Raw genomic sequence first — 19,924 nt, 5'->3', positions numbered from 1 at the left:
GTCCCAGAGGCGCAGCCAACACCCACACAGCCGGCAGCCTGAGCTGACTCTGCTCCGCTATCCCCATGAATTCTCAGGAACTGGTCCACAGGGCTTGGCCATTGATTTGTAGATGAGAATCACTGCAGCCACTCGCAGTGTCCGAGGGGAAGGAGCTGTGGATAGGGAGCTGCCCAATCCTGTCCCCGAGGCCTTTCCCCACCAGAGCACATGAAGCCACAGAGCATGCCCTGCACTCTCCTGCCATCTGGCCTTCTCAGCCTCTTCAATAATTCAACACCTTTTGTTCATAACAAGAAAGATTATTTTCCATGATTCTGGACTTAAAAAAAAAAAAAAACAAAACAAAAAAACACAGCATTCCTGGCCTTGGGCATGGGTCCCATTTCCCCTCCTCTCTGTGTCTTTCCTTATATCCCATCCCTGCCCTCCACCCTCAGATTCTGTCCCCACCCCCACCCTTCCAGGACAAAAGCTCAGGTTCACTCTCACCACTGGGGGGTTCCTCTGGGGGACAGGGAGGAGGGGAGGTGGCTGTTACAGTGAAGGTTCCGATTCACGTCTCTCCCTCCCCGCCATGCCAGCTGGCTATGACTCTTCCCCTAAATGTCAGTAAGTCCTTCCTTGTTCTGAACTGCCCTTGAGTCTCCTCATATTTTCACAGCTAAGGTTGGACTTCCCTGGTGGCTCAGATGGTAAAAGCATCTGCCTGCAATGTGGGAGACCCAGGTTTGATCCCTCGGTCAGGAAGATTCCCCTGGAGAAGGAAATGGTGACCCACTCTACTACTTTTGCCTGGAAAATTCCATTAATGGAGGAGCCTGGTGGGCTGCAGTCCCTGGGGTTGCAAAGAGTCAGACACGACTGAGTGATTTCACTAAGGATGGTTTGCCCAACATTACACATAAAGAAAATGGGTCAGCAGCAAGCTAAGAGATTTGCCTAAGGGTGGGGAAGTTGGGCTTCCCAGATGGTGCTAGTGGTATAGAACCCGCCTGCCAATGCAGGAAGAGATGCAGGTTCGATCCCTGGGTTGGGAAGATCCCCTGGGGAAGGGACTAGCAACACACTCTAGTATTCTTGCCTAGAGAATCCCACGGACAGAGAAGCCTGGTGGGCGATGGGCCACAAAGAGTCAGACACGACTGAAGCCACTTAGCATGCACACACAGGGAAGTTGGTAGATTTGGGATCAGAACTTGAATTTTCTGGCTCCCCATTCAGCACTCTTGGGCATGGACCAGTGATGCTCAGCCTGGGGTGGTGGACACTGGAATTACCCGGTAGGTGTTAAGTAGATCCAGAAGACTCACGCTGCACTCCAGACTTCAGATATGAGAATCTCCAGTCAATTTTTATGTGCAGCCAAGAAAGAGAAACAGCAGCTTAAGATTTCTAGGGTTATTTGATCTAGATAAGGGGTTCTTGAAGATCTAAAAGGTTTTCTGACTCCCTCTAAATAGGCAATGAGGATGAAGAGGTTTGGGGATAAAGGACTGCAGCTAGTGTCCCTAAAGTCGTGTCGCTGTGGGGCAGCTCATGAGACTGGTCCTTATATTCATCTCTCAGGAGATCTCCCTTCCCCCCTCCCAGCTTGTTCTGAGTCAGTGGAACATTCACCAGAAATCTAAAGAGACCCACACCACCTTTTCCTTTGAATCCCCAAACTCTTGCATTTCTCCCTGGGTCAGAGGTTAGTGGCCTGGCCACTTCTTCCTGGGCAAGAATACTGGTGTGGGTTGCCATTTCCTTCTCCAGGGGATCTTCCTGACCAGGGATTGAACCCAGGTCTCCCACACTGCAGGCAGACTCTTTACTGTCTGAACCACCAACGAACATAATTACATCTATCCTGCCTATATCAGAGTCGTTATGAAGATTGCTTAAAGGAGACAGTACATGGAGACATTTTTATAAACTATAAGTACCCCAAATGGGGTTGCTGCCTTTGCTATCCTCTTTCTAGGATTAAGGTCAGCCTCCATTCAGAAGCTCCTGAATGGTCCCCTCCATCACCCCTGTAGCCAGCAGCCCCAGTGTGGGGTGAGTGGGTTGGGGTCTCTCCCGCTAAGATCAGAAGCGCACTCAGCACCACGGACAGCACCACACCAGGCCGCTCTTTTCTGGGGCTGCTTCTCTCTGCCAGGGTCCTGTGAGCAGTGCTCGACGATGCTCCTGGCCCGATAATAATGCCAGAAAACAGCTACTGAATGAGTTCTGTGTGCCAGGCACTGTGCCAATTCTCTTAATGCATCAACCGGGTTAACAACAAACGTATCAGATTGCCTGTTGGCTATGGTCAATGGCCTTCGGCACCCATTCCCTCCTCTTCCCAGTATACCTTCCTATATTGCAGAAGCTAGAAAGCTGAAAACTACATTTACAACACTCCCTTGCAGCTGGGGTTTTAAATAGACATCGAGTTCCATCGATTTATATGCACTGGAGATAGATTTATAAGGCCTGCTGCCCTCGCTGCGTTCTGCTGACAAACAACGTTGAGGAGGGGAAGGAGTTATCTGCAGCAGATCAATGCCCAGATCAATGCTCCCAGGGAGGAGGGGCGAGAAGACACCCTGGGGTAGGTTGCAGAGGCTCCTAGGTCCTGGCTTGCAAGAAAGAGAACACAGAATTCATGGCTCCGGTAGTCCCATCTTGGCTGTGGCTCAGAAGCAGTTAAATCAGCTCTGCTCTGTTTTGAAGACCCAGGTTCTAGCGTTAGAATTAGAGTATGTAATTCTCTGGTTTAAATTCTGTTTGCTTAAGGTTTACTTAAGGTTCTTAGAGTGGTTTTTGCTTTCTGTGCTAACGATGGGGAGGTACTATTATTACCCATCTTGGGCATACAGAAGTTAAGTGATGGCCGAGTTCAGGAGAGGAGTGGGACCTGAGCCCGGGGCAGCTGATTCCCCAGCCCCCTTACCAACCATTTTTCCATGTGCCACCCCCAAGGCAGCAAACTCCAGCAAACATCCCAGGAAATAGGAACAAAGCTTCTAGGAGGCTAAAGACAGAAGCTAAGTGGAGAAGAGAAAAAGCTGACAGAGAATCCCAGGGATGAACTCCAGGCCCAAGTGGACACAGCCCGGGACAAATCCTCAGAAGGAGGGGGAGGAGAGGACACAGATGTTTGTGGAGGGCCAGACGGGGCCACCACGCATGCCTCACAAGCCAGGTCAGAGGTGGCAGCCTAAAAGGTGGATATCAGTAGCCCCATTCTCCAGGTAGAGAAACTGAGGCTCACAGAGGTCAAGCAATGGGCCTAAAGCTACACAGCTGAGGAGAGACAGAGGCAGAATTGACATCTAAAAGGTCTGGTTCCACCACATCACATGACCTCTGAAGGCACCATGTGAGCAGAGAGCTGCCTGGCCCATTTGGGGAAGGCTGTATTTCTGGGCTTCAGGAAGACAGCACCCCACTCCCCAACCCAGGATCTCTACTACATCCCAGGGGCTCTCCTCTAACCAGGAGGAAAGGCTGCCGGGGTAGAGGGGGCTGGAGTGCAGCCAGGGGAGACCGTAGCCTCTTGGACCCAGGGCACAAGCTGAGTGTGCCGGCTCCCCCTTCACCGCCTTCCCTCTGGGTGCTCCCCCACCCTGCATGAGTCCCTATGCTTGCTGGGAAGATTCCTTCCCTTGCCCCCCAGACTCTGCACCCACACCCAGAGCCCATGCTTTTCCTATGGCCCGGAAGCCAGTGAGCCACCATAACTGTGTCCAAACAGGGCTGGAGGCAGGGGAGAGGCAGCAGTGGGAATGACATCAAGACCCCGCCCCTGGGAGCTGGGCGGTGACAGGCACACACCGGGAGAAGGAGGGACAATGACCTACTTGTGCTGAAAACACAAAGTAAGGAGTGAAGACAGCAGGCTATAAAGATGGCGAACTAGATGATTTCAGTTCAAAAAGAAAGGCAGGGGCAGGATATAAAAAACCAAAATTATACCTGTAGAAAAAAGACCAGCTATCTCTGGGTGGTGGGACTATTTTACTAGCATTTGAAAAGTATTTCCTAAATTTGAAAAACCATTAAACATAAGCATATATTATTATTTATAATTAGAAAAAAATCCTATTCAAAAAGGCAGCCTTGGTATTTCTAGGATGTGAGAGTTGGACTATAAAGAAAGCTGAGAGCCAAAGAATTGATGCTTTTGAACTGTGGTGTTGGAGAAGACTCTTGAGAGTCCCTTGGACTGCAAGGAGATCCAACCAGTCCATCCTTAAGGAAATCAGTCCTGAATATTCATTGGAAGGACTGATGTTGAAGCTGAAACTCCAATACTTTGGCCACCTGATGCAAAGAGTTGACTCTTTTGAAAAGACCCTGATGCTGGGAAAGATTGAAGGAGGGAGGAGAAGGGGATGACAGAGGATGAGATGGTTGGATGGCATCACCGACTCGATGGACATGGGTTTGGGTGGACTCCAGGAGTTGGTGATGGACAGGGAGGCCTGGTGTGCTGCGGTCCATGGGGCTGCAAAGAGTCAGACACGATTGAGCAACTGAACTGAACTGAACTGAACATACAATCAGCTTCTCCTCATCCTTTGGCATCAAATCCTTTTCCTTCACCGCTTTGAGGGGCCACATCGTGACCAGCTCCCACTCAAGCTTGTCAATGGGGCAGAGAGGGTGGAGAGGGTGCAGGGGCCAGGCCCTTGGGGTGGCCCAGGGGTTCCTGTGCCAGCTGCGTGCTCAGAAGGAAGAGTGAAGGTGAATCTGAGGCCACTCCTTCCCTGCTCCATCCACAGGGCCTGGCTGGGCCAGGGGCACCATGTGGGCCAAGGTGGCCATTAGCCGCCCCTCCCTCCCCAGGTCAGGAGCTCCCCCAGCAGCTGCGGCGCTGGCCGCATGGTGAGGACCCAGGTGCAGTAACCGGGGAGGGGGCTCCGTGGTGCCCAGGGCAGCTCTCACCTGAGCAAGTGGGGGCCAGCCTCCCTTCCCAAAGACCCCACATCGATCAATCAGTGGAAGATCAGGACCACTAAGGCCCCAGCAGCGTAACTGGGGCAGTCTAAACCTAGATCCCCGTGGGGAAGGGAATAAAGGAGAGACAGGAGCCTCCTGGGCTGGCCTGGCCTCTGGACTGTCTCCGCGGTGCCTGACAGGGGCATGCATTCTTCCAGGTGGCGAAGTGTGTTCACAGTCATCATCCCTCCTGACCCCCAACAGCCTGGTGGCAGCAGGGGTAATGACTGTCCCCATCTGGCCCAAGAGGATGCTGAGGCCCAGAGAGGGTGAGGAGCCTACCCAGGGTCACACAGCCCACAGTGGTAAGGCAGATGGAGGCAGGGGTCTGAAGCCAAGGCCTGAGACTTTCCATAGCTCCTTCTGACATCTGAGCTCTTGGCTCCTGGCCTGCTCCAGGCAGAGGCCCCCTTGGCCCTAGGACTCCTCCAGTCTCGTCTGCCCCATCTCCCGAGAAGGAGCCTCAGCTCCAGTGGATGGGCAGCCCCGGTCCCTCAAAGGCTCTGGGTTTCTCTGCCCTCTCCTTTGTGGAAAGGCCTCGTGAACCTCCCCACAGAAGGATGCTCCACCGTCAGGCCAGCTCAGCTTCGCTTCCTCCAGGCTCCCTGGGTCTCAGCAAGCTCATTCTCCCTTCATGTACCCTCTCCTGCGTTCTCTAAGGCTGGCGGCACTAAGAAGGATGAGATGTACCTCTCCTTCCACCAGCCACGCTCTAGAAGGGGTGTGTCAAAGGCCTTGGCTAAGAGGCAATTATAACATACAGTCTGTAAGAAGGGACAGAACTCACTGGGAGGGCTGCGGAGCCCAATTGATGGTGTCCAGGGACCCTTCTAGGACCAGGTGAGCCTTAGTGGTCCTGCAGGTCATGATGGAATCGTCTGAAAGGGCTCTCTGTAGCTCTTCTTGACATAGCCAACAAGGCCTGCCCATGGCTCCAGATCCATCTCACCCACCTCTCCCCTCATTTCCACCCCCTGGCCCCTCTGTCTGTCCCTCAGTGCCTGAAGCATGCCACCTTCCCTCCTGCCTTTGCATATGCTAGCCCTCCTACCTGGAGTGTTCCCCCTCCCGCCCCTGAGTTAACTCATTTTCCCACTAGTTAATCTCATTCTATTTCTGCCTCCTTAGCAAACAGCTCCAGTCCAGGTCAAGCCCCCACATCTCATGCTTCACGGCATCCTGGGAGACAGACAGAGCTTGGTGCTTAGGTGTGGGCCCCTAGTGAGACTGGACTCCTGGGATCCAAACCCTACCTCTGCTACTTACTAGCTCCATGTCTTTAGGCAAATGTCTTAACCTCCCCGGGCCTCAGTTTCCTTATCTGTAAAGTGAGGATGTTAATAGCCTCTACCTGGCCGGGTGAATGTGAGGATTACATGAACCAATTCACATGAAACACTCAGAACAGTGCCTAGCACACGCCCATGGCTCAGTACAGTGAAGTATTATTTCCTTGTGAGTAACTGGTGCATGCATGCCTGCTCAGTTGCTCAGTCAGGTCTGACTCTTTGGGACTCCATGGACTACAACCCACCAGGCTCCTCTGTTCATGGAATTCTCCAGGCAAGAATACTGGAGTGGGTTGCCATTTACTCCTCCAGGGGATCTTCCCGACCCTGGGATCGAACCCACATCTCCTGTGTCTCCTGCATTGCGGGCAGATTCTTTACCACTGTGCCACCTGGGAAGCCCCCGGGTACCTAGTCCCTCTAATGTTTATTCATGGAATGACACAGCAAATGGCTGCCTCCCTTGGTGAATGGAAAGCTCCTTGATGACAGAGCCCAGGGGCTGTATTTGCTCATTATTTTCTCTGCTGTGCTGGGTAGAGCACAGCGCTTTACAAATATTTGTTGAAGAAAGGGATGATCAGCAGCGGAACTAGGGCGGGTCTCATCTGGCCCCGTGATCTCAGACTCAGCATCTTGGCTGGAAGGGCTCTTACAGACCCTCTACCCCAAGCCCCTCCTTCCTCAGATGAGCGAAGGCTGCTGCTGGCTCGCATTTCCGCAGCTTGCAGTCTCACGGGAAGCGCTACGGCTCCACTCGGTCCACCCCCGCCCCCCGCCCCGGCCCCCCACCAGGCTCTCCTCATTCAGAGGATCCGGGGAATGATGAAATCTTGGACCGAGGTATCCATTTATGTCAGAAAAAGAAAGTGAAGTCACCCAGTCGTGCCCGACTCTTTGCGACCCCGTGGACTGTAGCCTGCAAGGTTCCTCCGTTTATGAGATTTTCCAGGCAAGAGTACTGGAGTGGGTTGCCATTTCCTTCTCCAGGGGATCTTCCCAACCCAGGGATTGAACCCGGGTCTCCCACATTGTAAGCAGACGCTTTACTGTCTGAGCCACCAGGATTTAGTGGGGGAAAAAATGGTGACAAGTCATCTGGTATCTGAGTGTTGGGGGAAACATCCACGCCCTCCGCAACCTGGTGAAGCTGCAGCCTTCGATTCAACCTGAGTTATTGCCGATTCAACCTGAGTTATTGCTGCAGTTTCCGTCTCCGTGGTAACAAGTCCGCACTGAGCTCAGCAGCGGCTGGACCCCCGTCCCCCAAGCTAAGCTGCCTGCAGTACGGCTCCCTCCTCAGCCTCTTGTCTGATGGGCTCCTCTGCAGCGGACTGAGAGAGGGGGGCAGCTGGGATGGAGCCACGGCGGAGGAAGGCCCCAGTCCGTCTGCATCCGCCAGGGGAGGAAGGTGCCCGACAGCAGGAGCGAGCAGGGGGGATGCTACGGGGCGCCGTTCCAGCCCAGCTCCCCCTGCTGTCAGAGGGGCTCTCGTAGTGGACTGTGTCGCAGGCTGGCGGGAGGCGGAGAGACCCAAGAATCTTGCAGCCAGGAGGCTGAGCCCTGGCCCACGCAGGCCAACCAGCTGTTGATGATTTGCTGCTGTGCAGACAGAGCCAGCCTTCACTGAACGCCTTGCTCTGCGTCCCGCACTGGACTAGGATGTGGGGAGGACGGCAGGGGGCTCTGCCCTCGGTGGGCACCCGGTCAGGCGAGAGCAATCAGAGCAAAGAGGAACCGGTGCCCTGCCCGGGCCTGGACTTTTCTCAGGAAGGAAACTCAAGAAACTCTTGATGGGGCTGCCTCCTGGGAAGGGAATGAGATGGAGGTTGAGGCAGGGAAAGGAAGGATGACTTTCCATGATATCCTCCTTTCTACTCTTTGGATTTTGTACTAAGATGATAACTAACCAAACCAAAAAAAAAAAAAAAGGCCAAACAAAGATGACAAGCACCACATGACAGTTACTACCATAGGGGCAGCAACTCCATGCTGGGCCCGGAGAAGGGGAATGGGCAGCCCTGACATCAAGGCACTCAGAGTTCCCATCTGCAAGGGTGTGTGTGTGGTGGGGGGCGGAGGGTCAGTCTCTGTACCTTGGGATGTGTGGACCTACTGGGCTGAAAGTGCTTCTCTACCTCCCACAGCATATAGCCTTTATTTGGATAATATGTATGGTGATGGCAGGTAACTGAACTTATTGTGGTGGTCATTTTGCAATATATGCAAATACCAGATCATGTTGTATAACTGAAACTAATATAACATTATCAATTATTCTTCAAGTAAAACAAGACAACCTAAAAAAATTACAACCTTATTTAAAAATAGGTAATCTGCAGACATACTGGGGCTTTCCGGGTGGCGCTAATGATAACCCGCCTGCCAATGCAGGAGACCTGAGAGGTGTGGGTTCCATCCCTGAGTTGGGAAGATCCCCTGGAGGAGGGCATGGCAACCCACTCCAGTATTCTTGCCTGGAGAATCCCAAGGACAGAGGAGCCTAGTGGGCTACAGTCCACAGCGTTGCAAAGAGTCAGACACGACTGAAGCGACTTATCACCAAGCAGAGATGTTAGTTAAAACGAAGCTATACTGCATTAGAGTGGGCCCGGAATTCAGTGGCTGCGTTCTTCCAATAAGGCCACATGGAGAGACACGCAGAGAAGAAAGCCACGCACAGACAGAGCAGAGATCAGCAAAGGAACACCCAGGGTCATCCACCCACCAGAAACTGGAAGAAGCAAAGAAGGCGCTTCCCGCGAGCCTGCAGAGGGAGCACGGCCCTGCCAGCAGCTTGATTTTGGACTTACAGCCTCCAGGGAGAGGAGGAGAGCAAACGTCAGTCACCCGGTTCATGCGTTACAGCTGCCCCAGAAGACGAAGACAACGGGCCCGTGCATTTGTGTCTGTGTATCCTGAGGTGTGTGTATCAGTGGGTTTGGAGTCTGTGTGTGTCTGTGTGTGCTTGGGAAAGTATTTATGGCTGCAATTTGAATTTTAGGTGTTGTGTGTATTTTGGGGTACATGCATGTTTGCGTGTTCATTTATGTGCAGTTTTTTGTGTACATGTATGTGTGTGTGTGTGTGCATGTGCTTTGGTGTGTTTGAGAGCTGATGTGTATACAGTCAACGATCTCTAAAGTCTCTCTTGGCTCTAACTTTCCAGAAGCCTGCCCTGGGGCTGCTGCGGCAGCAGAGGTTGGCCTTGAGGGAAATGCGGGCCAGGGGTAGAGGAGAGGGACCAACAGCAAGGCTGGGTTGGCACAGCCCCTCCTCTGGTCTAGGGCTGCCTGGGAAAGGGGGTGGTCTGCGGGGAGGGTGCCCTCCATTGCACCTGTTCTGTTGGTAAAAGGGTCTCAAGGTTAGGAGTGTGGGTCTTACAGGAGCCATATCTTGCCAGTCTGACAGCCTTCTTGGAGTCCTTCAAAAGAGCAGAGACCCCTGAGAGAGAGAGACCCCCTCCCATGAATCCGAGTTACTCTAAAACATGAGAGCAGTGGTTCTCAAACTTCGGTAAACCAGTGTCACCCGGAGGGCTGTTACACAGCAGATGGCTGGGCCCCACGGCAGAGGGTCTGATGCAGCAGGTGTGGGGTGGGGCCTGAGGGTCTGCATCTCGAATAAGATCTCGGGTGATGCCGACACTGCTGGACTGGGATCTTGCTTTGAGAATCACCACGTTAGCGCGTACAATATGGGACGGGGTTCCTCCTCCATCTCCCCCAGGCCTTGCAGCGGGCATCCACATCTTTTAGGACAGGCCCCCGGAAAAGTCAGGGCTGGTGGGCTCAATTCTATTCCATGGTCTGCCTCTCACAGTCACCCACCCACTCGTGAAATAATTTATTCAGTAAAATAATGGGCCCTGTTCCCTGCACTCAAGACACTAACAGTCTAGGCACAAGATTCCAGTGGGTACACAGATCCACCAGGAAACCAGGATGGCTCTGCCTAAATGAACTCCAGAGGCCCGCTGAAGGGATTCTGGGAGCACTGAGGAGGAGCCTTTGGCTGAGCCTGGAGCAACCCGGGAAGGCTGCCTGGGGGAGGTGTCAGCCAAAGTTAGCTCTTAAGAGAGGAACTACCGACCGTAGTCACATTAATTGAAGGCTCACTGCCAGGCACTGTGCTGAGACTTTGCAAACATGCACTCTTTCAAGACTCACAATAAGAGGGAACTATTGTTGCTGGGATTTCTTTGGAAGGACTGATGCTAAAGCTGAAACTCCAATACTTTGGCCACCTCATGCGAAGAGTTGACTCATTGCAAAAGACTCTGATGCTGGGAGGGATTGGGTGCAGGAGGAGAAGGGGAAGACAGAGAATGAGATGGCTGGATGGCATTACTGACTCGATGGACGTGAGTCTGAGTGAACTGTGGGAGTTGGTGATGGACAGGGAGGCCTGGCGTGCTGCTATTCATGGGGTTGCAAAGAGTCGGACACGACTGAGTGACTGAACTGAACTGAACTGATTGTTGCTGAAGGGAGATTTGAGCCCAGCCTGCTTCCGGTAGCCACGTTCCCAACCTTGAGCCTATGTGGGGATGGATCCTGACCTGAAGACGAGTTGTGGTGTGGAGGCCAGGGCGGGGCATTCCAGGAGGGGACTGCATGTGCACCCATGCGGAGAGGGAGGTGGGAGCAGAGGTTTCCCCCCAGCTGGAAACCACTCCCTTGGGCAGCATCGGGGAGGGACAGCGGGGATCTGCAGAGAGGCAGAAGGAAGGTGCTCTGTGAGCACAGCTGCTCCAGCGAAGCTGGGAGCCAGATGGCAGAGGCTGTGGGTCTGGCTCACATGGTTTCCCGTGGCCTGGGGCCAGAGCGGGGACACAGGGGCCCAAGAACCACAGGGCTACAGGGCTGGGGCACTCTATTTACAGATCTGCTTGTGATGAAGCTTAGCCCCGAAGAGAGGCTAAGGGGTGACTGGCCGGCACAACCTCCATGACTTAGGGTGGCCCCTCAGTCCCTGGCCCCCAGGCAGCCTGTGGGTGGTTATAGGGGTCTCTGGCCAGCCTTGTTACAACCTTGCTCTCACCTCTTGGCAGGGAGGGTAAGGAAGGCCACTCTGAGCCAGGCTGAATGAGTACTCAAATAGGGACCTGAATGCAGAGGATGGAACCAGAGGGTATGAGGTTCAGCTGCAGCAAGAGGTGTTCTAATCAGACGCAAGAAGAGCACTGGCCTGGGACACTCAAGGGAGAAGAGAGATTTTCTTCTGGGGAAGACACCTAACCTTGTGTCTTTGTGACAGTCTGTCTGTCTGGAAGACACACGGTGGAGATTTCTCTCTCTCCTCTTTCATGACTTCTCCAGCAAATCTCACCCATGCTGTTAGTTCCTTTTCTCCTTTCCTGCTGGCTTCCCATTTCTGCCTTCTTTCTCTGAGCAGGCAAAGGCTCCCCTGGGCTTGTCTCAGTGTTGCTGGGGGCCTTTGAGTTTGGGCACCCTCCACCCAGCCAGTTGTTCACTGAGCCCTCCACCTGCTGGAGGTGAAAGAACCACAGACTCTGCCTGGCAGGGGAGAGATCAGATAGTTCAACCAAGGCCCACATTCAAGGCAGAGTAAGGGCCATGCAATGAGAAAGATACAAGCCAAGGTGATAGGGCTGAGAGACCAGGGCCTCAGGGGGTCAGGGAAGGCTTCAGACAGGGACAGGTGGGATCTCGCGGCTGGCAGAAGACAGTGGGGGCAGTCTTCTGTCTGGGCAAAGGGGGCAAATGAGTAGAGAAAGGAAGCATAGAGGGGAATATTCCAGAAACGGCACGTTAGATTGACTTGACTGCAGAGGCTGGGTGAGAAGAATCTGGTATGATAACAGGCAGGTGGGGGACCATGAGGTCCTGAATTTCAGGCTGAATGATTTGCATGTAATACTGTAGCCAGCAGGGAGGTGTTGAAGGTGCCAGAGGAAGAGCATGGCATTATCTGGGCTGAGACTGGAAGGGAGTCCAGATTGTGCTCCTACGCTAGTAGCTCCTGAAAGGCACCTGGCCCTGATTCTGAGGCCACTGACTTCTCAGAGGGTTCCCAAGGGGAGCAGACAACTGCTGTCTCAAATGTCACTGTTTTGGTGAGACCTGTCCTGATGATCCAACCAGTCCATCCTAAAGGAAATCAGTCCTGAATATTCACTGGAAGGACTGATGCTGAAGCTGAAACTCCAATACTTTGGCCACCTGATGCAAAGAACCAAGTTCTTTGAAAAGACCCTGATGCTGGGAAAGATTGAAGGAGAGAGGAGAAGGGGGCAACAGAGCATGAGATGGTTGGATGGCATCAGTGACTTGATGGACATGAGTTTGAGTAAACTCTGGGAGTTGGTGATGGACAGGGAGGCCTGGCGTGCTGCAGTCCATGGAGTCGCAAAGAGTCGGACATGACTGAGCAACTGAACTGAACTCAACCATCCTGATGATCTTATTTACCAATTCTGGCACTCCCCCTTTTCCTTCTCTGTGTTTCCGTCACATTCACTGCCTTCTAACATCCTTCATCTGTGGTTTATGCTGTTTATCATCTGCTCCACCCTCATGGGAATGAAGGCCCCATGAGGAAAAGGCCAATGTCTGTTTTACTTGCTGCTCAATATTCCAGTGCCTAGCATAGTGCCTGGAATCCCAACAAATCCATCCATGTGTGGAATGAATCAAGAGAAAAATTCCACCCTGCGTGAACCAGCGTCTGCTTTGTCTCCTCCCTGTCACTTTGCTCCTGGCTTCCTGAGCTTGGCAGCACTCAAGCGGAAAAATCTGAGAAAATCAGACAGAATTCTGCTTCTTCCCTGCTGTGCCTCTCACCCTTGCCAGAAATCTGGGAAGATTTGGACCGTTCTTCTCCCTTCCTCTGCCAAAAACACTTCCCTTCATCTTGGAGTAGAGGCCAGGCAAGGAAAATTTCAGTCAAGGGAAGCAAGAGGCTCGCAGGCCTGAGGCAGCCCCACCCAACAGCCTGGAAGAACTCTGATGGGCTCATTGGAATAACTGCAAATTATTTTGCAGTTACTAACAAGCGCCCACCCCAGCAAGCACTGTAGAGGAGCTCTATGCATTTTGTTCCATTTGGGCCTCCCATTAACCCTATGGAATGGGTATTATCTTCCCATTCTACAGATGGGAAAATAGAGGCTCAGAGAGCTAACTGATAAGGCCGAGTTCTTCCCACCAACTGAGGGAGCCCCAGTTTGAACACAGGTCTGTCCTCCTCCAAGCCAGTGCTTGCTCCTCTATGGCACACAGGCTCTCTTCTGCAAGAGAAGCAGCTGAGATGCAGCGAGAGGGGCTTGCTGAGTTCTCTGTCCAAGGCATCGTCAGATCACGGAGGTCTCTGCTGGCCTCGGGCTTCCCACCTGAGCTATCAGGAGCTGAGGTTTTGGCCACTTCCCAATGATGAAGGAGGACAATGATGTCACATCTGCCACCCGACCTGAGCTCATCAGAGAGTGAGTTACAACTGCGGGCACTGCTTGCTGTGGCCTGTGGCCAGGTGTCCGATCCTCACTTCTGTGTGCACCAAAAGAGCTGGAGTCGAGGACAGGGCTCCCTGCCTTGGCGGCCCAGCAGACACCAGGGACACCAAACCTACCCCTGTGTGCAGATCCAATGCCCAACATCCAGGGCTGCTCACAGCTGGGCCATCACTGGGGAGGTGGAAGAGCTTGGCTCAACCCCCAAGCTGCACATTCCCAGCCTAGGAACACAGTTAACCCACCTTGAGGGGAGAAACCCTCCCTCTCAGTAAACATCACTGATTCCTTATGTGCAAGGAAAAGAGAGGCTTTCTGCCTTTGAGGCTCTAAAGGACAGAGTAGAGCATAGTCACTAAATAGACCATGGGGAACCATGGATGATTCTAGAGCAGGTAAGTGGATTAGGAGGTGAATCAGGCAGCAGCAGTGTGGCTGGGGGAGAACCGGCCTCTGTAATGACTCCAGCTAATGTGTTGAGCACTTACTGAGAACTTGAGATTGTTTCAAGCTTTACAAATACTAACTTTAATCTTCTTAGTAACCCTAGGGTACATTGTTATTCCCATTTTAAAGATGGGAAGACTGATGTACAGTGATCTTATCAGCCTTGTAGGTGGTGGCGTTGGGCACTGAACCCACCTACCTCCCAAGCCTGCCTTCCTTACTAGTATTCGTTGCTGCCTCTTGCAGTGGTCTGGGCTGGGCAGTGGGCAGGGCCGGAGGGAGGGAAGTGAAACACTGCCTATGGTTAAGACTCCCTGCCTCGGAGAGCTCTCACGTGACCAGACCAGGAAATCATAAGGGAGATGTGAACATCAGGCACTTTGATCTGCATGGAAAAGAACTGTAGCGAAGATCACTGTTATTGATAACAGCGACAATCACAATGTTCTTGGACAACAGCCCAGACAGGATAACTTCTTTCACGGAAAAGAGATTTTAGAGACTCTCCCACAGAGAAACAATATCACAGTTATAACCTCCCTTGTCTATCCAGTCCTTTCCTGATTTTATTTATTACCTTATTTACTTAAATGGTGGCACAGACAGTAAAGAATCTGCCTGCCATGTAGGCAAACTGAATTTGATCTCTGGGTCAGGAAGATCCTCTGGGGAAGGAAATGGCAACCTGTTTCCAGATTCTTGCCTGGAGCATTCCATGGACAGAAGAGCCTCGTGGGGTTGCAAAGAGTTGGACATGACTCAGGGACTAACACTTTTATTTACTTAAATGGAGGAGAAAGCCTCGCTTTGGCGCTGACCTGGTTTTAATGCCTTCTAGTTTTGGATGTGTGATCATCACCAGTGCTCCTTTCACAGAAGAGGATGAATTTCTGGGAGTCACCAGGTAGATGGAAGGAGAGGGAAGGATGTAGGGCATGGGGTGGCTCCGGCCAGGCAGGGGGGAGGCAGCTGCACACAGGAAGGGCTGCCTGAGACCCAGGGCTTCCTGTGCTGTTTTGACGTGATTTACACTTGATGCCTCTGAGATGATCGGCTACATTTTAAATGACACTATTGATATAAGCAAGGCTTGAGAAGTTAAAAGAAATTGAGGTTGGAGTATATCAAGAGTCCTTACAGCTTCAACAGTCTGTGAAGATACCATCTGTCTTAATCTTCTCCCAAGGAAAAATTATCAAGAGGCAGTGAGCACTCAAAAGAGCTGTGTCTGACTGGGTCTAGCCTGTCCCCACACTGGGGTCAGCTGGGCAAGAGCCGCTTGGGACCCTGCTGGCAGTTCAGCCTGGGGGCATCCTAGCCAGAGCCACACAGCCTCTGGCCCCCTTCCCGGGTCTCGGGAGCCGGGGTCACCTGGGGACTGTCCTCCTGGCCTCTCCTGTTAGGTTGTGGGTGTGGGAGGGCTGGAAAGGGCCTTTGTTCAAGCGATGAGCAGAGAGCTTGAGGAAGGAGCTGGCAGTAGGGACTGAGCCCTGCTGGGTGGGATGAGAGCAAAAGCGCTTACCTGCAGCAGCAGGTGAGGTCAGGGGGCTCCCGAGATGAGCTGTCACCGGCTCACCCTCCTCTTAATCAATCCCCAGGTGCTTCCAAGTGTCCCGGCTGCGTCTCCGCTTAATTCCAGACCACAAAGCAGGCTCCTCCAAGGCTCTGTGGCATCGGGACAAATAAGTGCTCTCAGTGCAGGTGGGCATGGATCCCCGTCCTCCCTGAGGCTCCTCCCCCAGCCCAAGCAGGGCAGGCCCTCCCAGGACCACCAAGCTTGTCAGCACCGCCCTGCCAGGTCTGCCTCATGGGAACTCTGATGGGGTGAGGGGCACCCCATATATGCAGCCATAAGCCCCGGTCTGCCCCTCTACTCCACATCCAGATGCCCAGCCCTGGGGTAGGTAAGCCAGGGAGCCATCCTTCATCCAAGATCAACAGAAGCCAGGAGGAAGCCAGAGGACCGTGAACAACACTGTACCGGGAGTCCTGGCATCTGTGGCTGCTACTTGCCCCTGGTGAGGTAGAGCACCCCACTTTCCCTCAGTGGGGTGTGAGCTTCAGTGTGGACACACTGCCTGCAGGGCTGAGCTGGGGAGACCAGAGGCCCGTAACCACCAGGTGACTCTGAGTACAATCAGAATCGCCTGGGGTGGGGTCCTGCTAAACTGCAGGTTTAAGGGCCCTATCCTAGCCTGTTGAATCAGACTCTCCAGGAAGGTGCCTGGAAACGTGCATTTTAGCAGGTTCCCCACATGGATGCCAAAGAAATAGGACTCACTGGACTATGTGTGCTGGGAAAGTGTTGACAAGTCCAAGGATGAAGCTTTGATCATATGCGTGAGGGGGTCGTTGGTCCCTTTCCTAAAAGCAGCATCATAGGAGCCCAGTCTCTGCAGCCAACCAGCCAGGGGCCCTGGGCAACTCGCTGAAACCCTCTCTGGGTCTCTTTTCCTTGTGGACAAAAACGCAGGTTAGAGATGATCTCTTGGGCCCTTCCAGTTGTAAAATTATCAGTTTTAAAAAAAAAAGGTGAACCCACTGAGAAATGAATTTTAAAAGGAAGTTCATGGAAGCATTTTAAATAGTATTCTCCTTGTATCATTGGTTTTTTTCTTTAAATTCACTTTTTGAATTCTGAAAATAACATACTTATGTAAGGGGAAAGAAATCAAACCATTCAAAGTAATACAGAATGAAAAGTCTCCCTGCTATCCCAGACCTCTGTTCCATTCCCCCAAATAAACACTTTCTTCAAGAATTTTCCCATTAATACTGACAAATATATATATATATATATATATATATATATATGCCTACATCTTTATTTTAAACCCAACTGGGACCATATTCCCAGTACTCTATCTTTGTTTCTTAGTTATTACACATCACACATCTCTGCATACCAGGAGACAGATCTTTCACTCCTGTAGCTGTCGTAACCTCCCACTGAAGGACACACCACGATTTACACGTATCTATCCCTGTTGGCAGAGGTTTAGTTTGCTTCAGTGTTTTTGCTGCACAGACACAGCTGTAGCGAACATCTTTGATGATATATGTTTGTGCGTACATGTGAGGTTAGCTGTAGGATAAATCCCCAGGGGCAAGGAGTTGAAGGGTGAAAGTCAAAGTTAAGTCACTCCATCGTGTCCGACTCTTTGTGACCCCGAGGACTGTAGCCTACCAGGCTTCTCCATCCATGGGATTCTCCAGGCAAGAATACTGCAGTGGGCTGTAAGGAGTTGAAGGTTCAGTTCAGTTCAGTCGCTCAGTCGTGTCCAGCTCTTTGCGACCCCATGAATCGCAGCACACCAGGCCTCCCTGTCCATCACCAACTCCCGGAGTTCACTCAGACTCACATCCATCAAGTCAGTGATGCCATCCAGCCATCTCATCCTCTGACGTCCCCTTCTACTCTTGCCCCCAATCCCTCCCAGCATCAGAGTCTTTTCCAATGGGTCAGTTCTTCGCATGAGGTGGCCAAAGTATTGGAGTTTCAGCTTTAGCATCTTTTCTTCCAAAGAAATCCCAGGGCTGATCTCCTTTAGAATGGACTGGTTGGATCTCCTTGCAGTCCAAGGGACTCTCAAGAGTCTTCTCCAACACCACAGTTCAAAAGCATCAATTCTCCAGCACTCAGCTTTCTTCACAGTCCAACTCTCGCATCCATATGTGACCACTGGAAAAACCATAGCCTTGACTAGACGGACCTTTGTTGGCAAAGTAATGTCTCTGCTTTTCAATATGCTATCTAGGTTGGTCATAACTTTTCTTCCAAAGAGTAAGTGTCTTTTAATTTCATGGGTGCAGTCACCATCTGCAGTGATTTTGGAGCCCAAAAAAATAAAGTCTGACACTGTTTCCACTGTTTCCCCATCTATTTCCCATGAAGTGATGGGACTGGATGCCATGATCTTCGTTTTCTGAATGTTGAGTTGAAGGTTAGGTGGATTTAAAATTCAGGTCTTGCCAGATTGTCCTTCAAAGAAGATGAACCAGTCTGCACTGCCCAGCCATCAAATTTTTAAGCTTTGCCAAAACGTGAGTTGAAAATGACATCTTGTTTCAGTGTGTAATTCTTTTAATCTCAGAAAAGGCAGGCATTGCTTTCACGTTGATTGGTGGCCTTTGCATTTATTTTTCTGTGAACTATGTTCTTTCTAAATTAACTCACTGATTTTTAAAAGATTTTTTCTAAATTAAGACAATTAACTTTTTGTTATGTGCATTACAAATTGTCATTTGTCTTTTTTTTTTACTCTATTTATGGCATCACTGCTTACAGAAATTTCAGGTATTTCTATAGCCCAAAATATTTTCTACTAGAGGATCCTAAAAATATATGCTCATGTTTGCCACTGGTATTGTTAGGGTTCTTTTTCTTTTTAATCATTCTTTTACTCTTTCCTTCTTTAAAATTTTCTTTCTACATTTTATTTTGGTGTTAGGAGTGTGGTGGGCCCAGCTTTATTTCTTTCCCCAAGGGGCTGGTTATCTCAAAGTCATGTTTGAATAATTCATTTTCTCCCCCCACCCACCCTCCCTCTTCCAGATTCAAAATATCAATTTAACTATATTAGGATGGATAACCGGAGAAGGCAATGGCACCCCACTCCAGTACTCTTGCTTGGAAAATCCCATGGGCGGAGGAGCCTGGTAGGCTGCAGTCCATGGGGTCGCTAAGAGTTGGATACGACTGAGTGACTTCACTTTCACCACTTTCATGCATTGGAGAAGGAAATGGCAACCCACTCCAGTGTTCTTGCCTGGAGAATCCCAGGGACGGGGGAACCTGGTGGGCTGCCGTCTATAGGGTCGCACAGAGTCGGACACGACTGAAGCGACTTAGCAGCAGCAGCAGCAGGATGGATAACAAAGAATCAAATATTGATTCAAATTCCACCTTCACTGGATCTAGGAGAAGTTACCTAAAGCTTCATGAGCCTCAGTTTCCTCATCTACAAGTGACGTTAACTGAATTACGTAGGGGAAAATATAGGGAAATGTGGAATTTTTCAGGCAGTTCACTAAGAAAAATGCTATATTATTTCTATGGATTTTTGGATATGTGTGATACTTGTCAGCTTTCTGACACATTATTTGATATGACTTCATTGTAATTCTAAGTAAATAAATGTTTCTAACTTTCGGAAACATTAAGGACAACAGTAGCAACATCTGCATAGGGTTACTGTGAGAGTTCAACGAACCATTTGAGCAAAAGGATGTAGAAAGATGAAACTATATGCTCTCTACAGGAAACTAACCTTTGCTGTAAAGACATACACGGCTTGCAAGTGAGAAGATAGAAAAGATACTCCACGCAAATGGTAAACAAAAGAGACCGGGGTGGCCACATTTACATCGGATAAAATAGACTTTAGGTAAAAATCTGTCACAAGAGACAAAGAAGGATATTACACAATGATAAAAGTCAATTCCCCAGGAAGAAATAACAATTATAAATATATATGCACTTAACAGCACAGCACCCAAATATATGGGAAGCAAACATGAACAGAATGGAAAAAAGAAACAGTAACGCAATAGGAGGAGGAGATTTCAATGAACCTCTTCCGCTAGTGAGTAGAACAATCAGACAGAAGATCAATAAGGAAACAGAGGACTTGGAAATATTCAACACTATTCATTATCACAGTAATTCAAGTCTATGCCCCAACCAGTAACGCTGAAGAAGCTGAAGTTGAACAGTTCTATGAAGACCTTTTAGAACTAACAC

At 50.9% G+C, this 19,924-nt stretch overlaps 1 protein-coding gene across 1 annotated transcript in view; it reads right to left on the bottom strand.

The window, feature by feature from the left end:
• The window catches only part of TMEM63C (transmembrane protein 63C), a 78,429-nt gene that overhangs the window by 44,666 nt on the left and 13,839 nt on the right, over positions 1–19,924 (bottom strand). Inside the window, 1 exon segment of the mRNA XM_027552516.1 lies at positions 15,704–15,846. The gene's annotated coding sequence lies outside the window, so the exon portion shown is untranslated.

Source organism: Bos indicus x Bos taurus, chromosome 10 (genome assembly GCF_003369695.1).
Source record: "Bos indicus x Bos taurus breed Angus x Brahman F1 hybrid chromosome 10, Bos_hybrid_MaternalHap_v2.0, whole genome shotgun sequence".
Classification (NCBI taxonomy): domain Eukaryota; kingdom Metazoa; phylum Chordata; class Mammalia; order Artiodactyla; family Bovidae; genus Bos; species Bos indicus x Bos taurus.
Note: the sequence above shows the minus strand (reverse complement) of the source record. Positions and strands in the feature narration are given on the sequence as shown.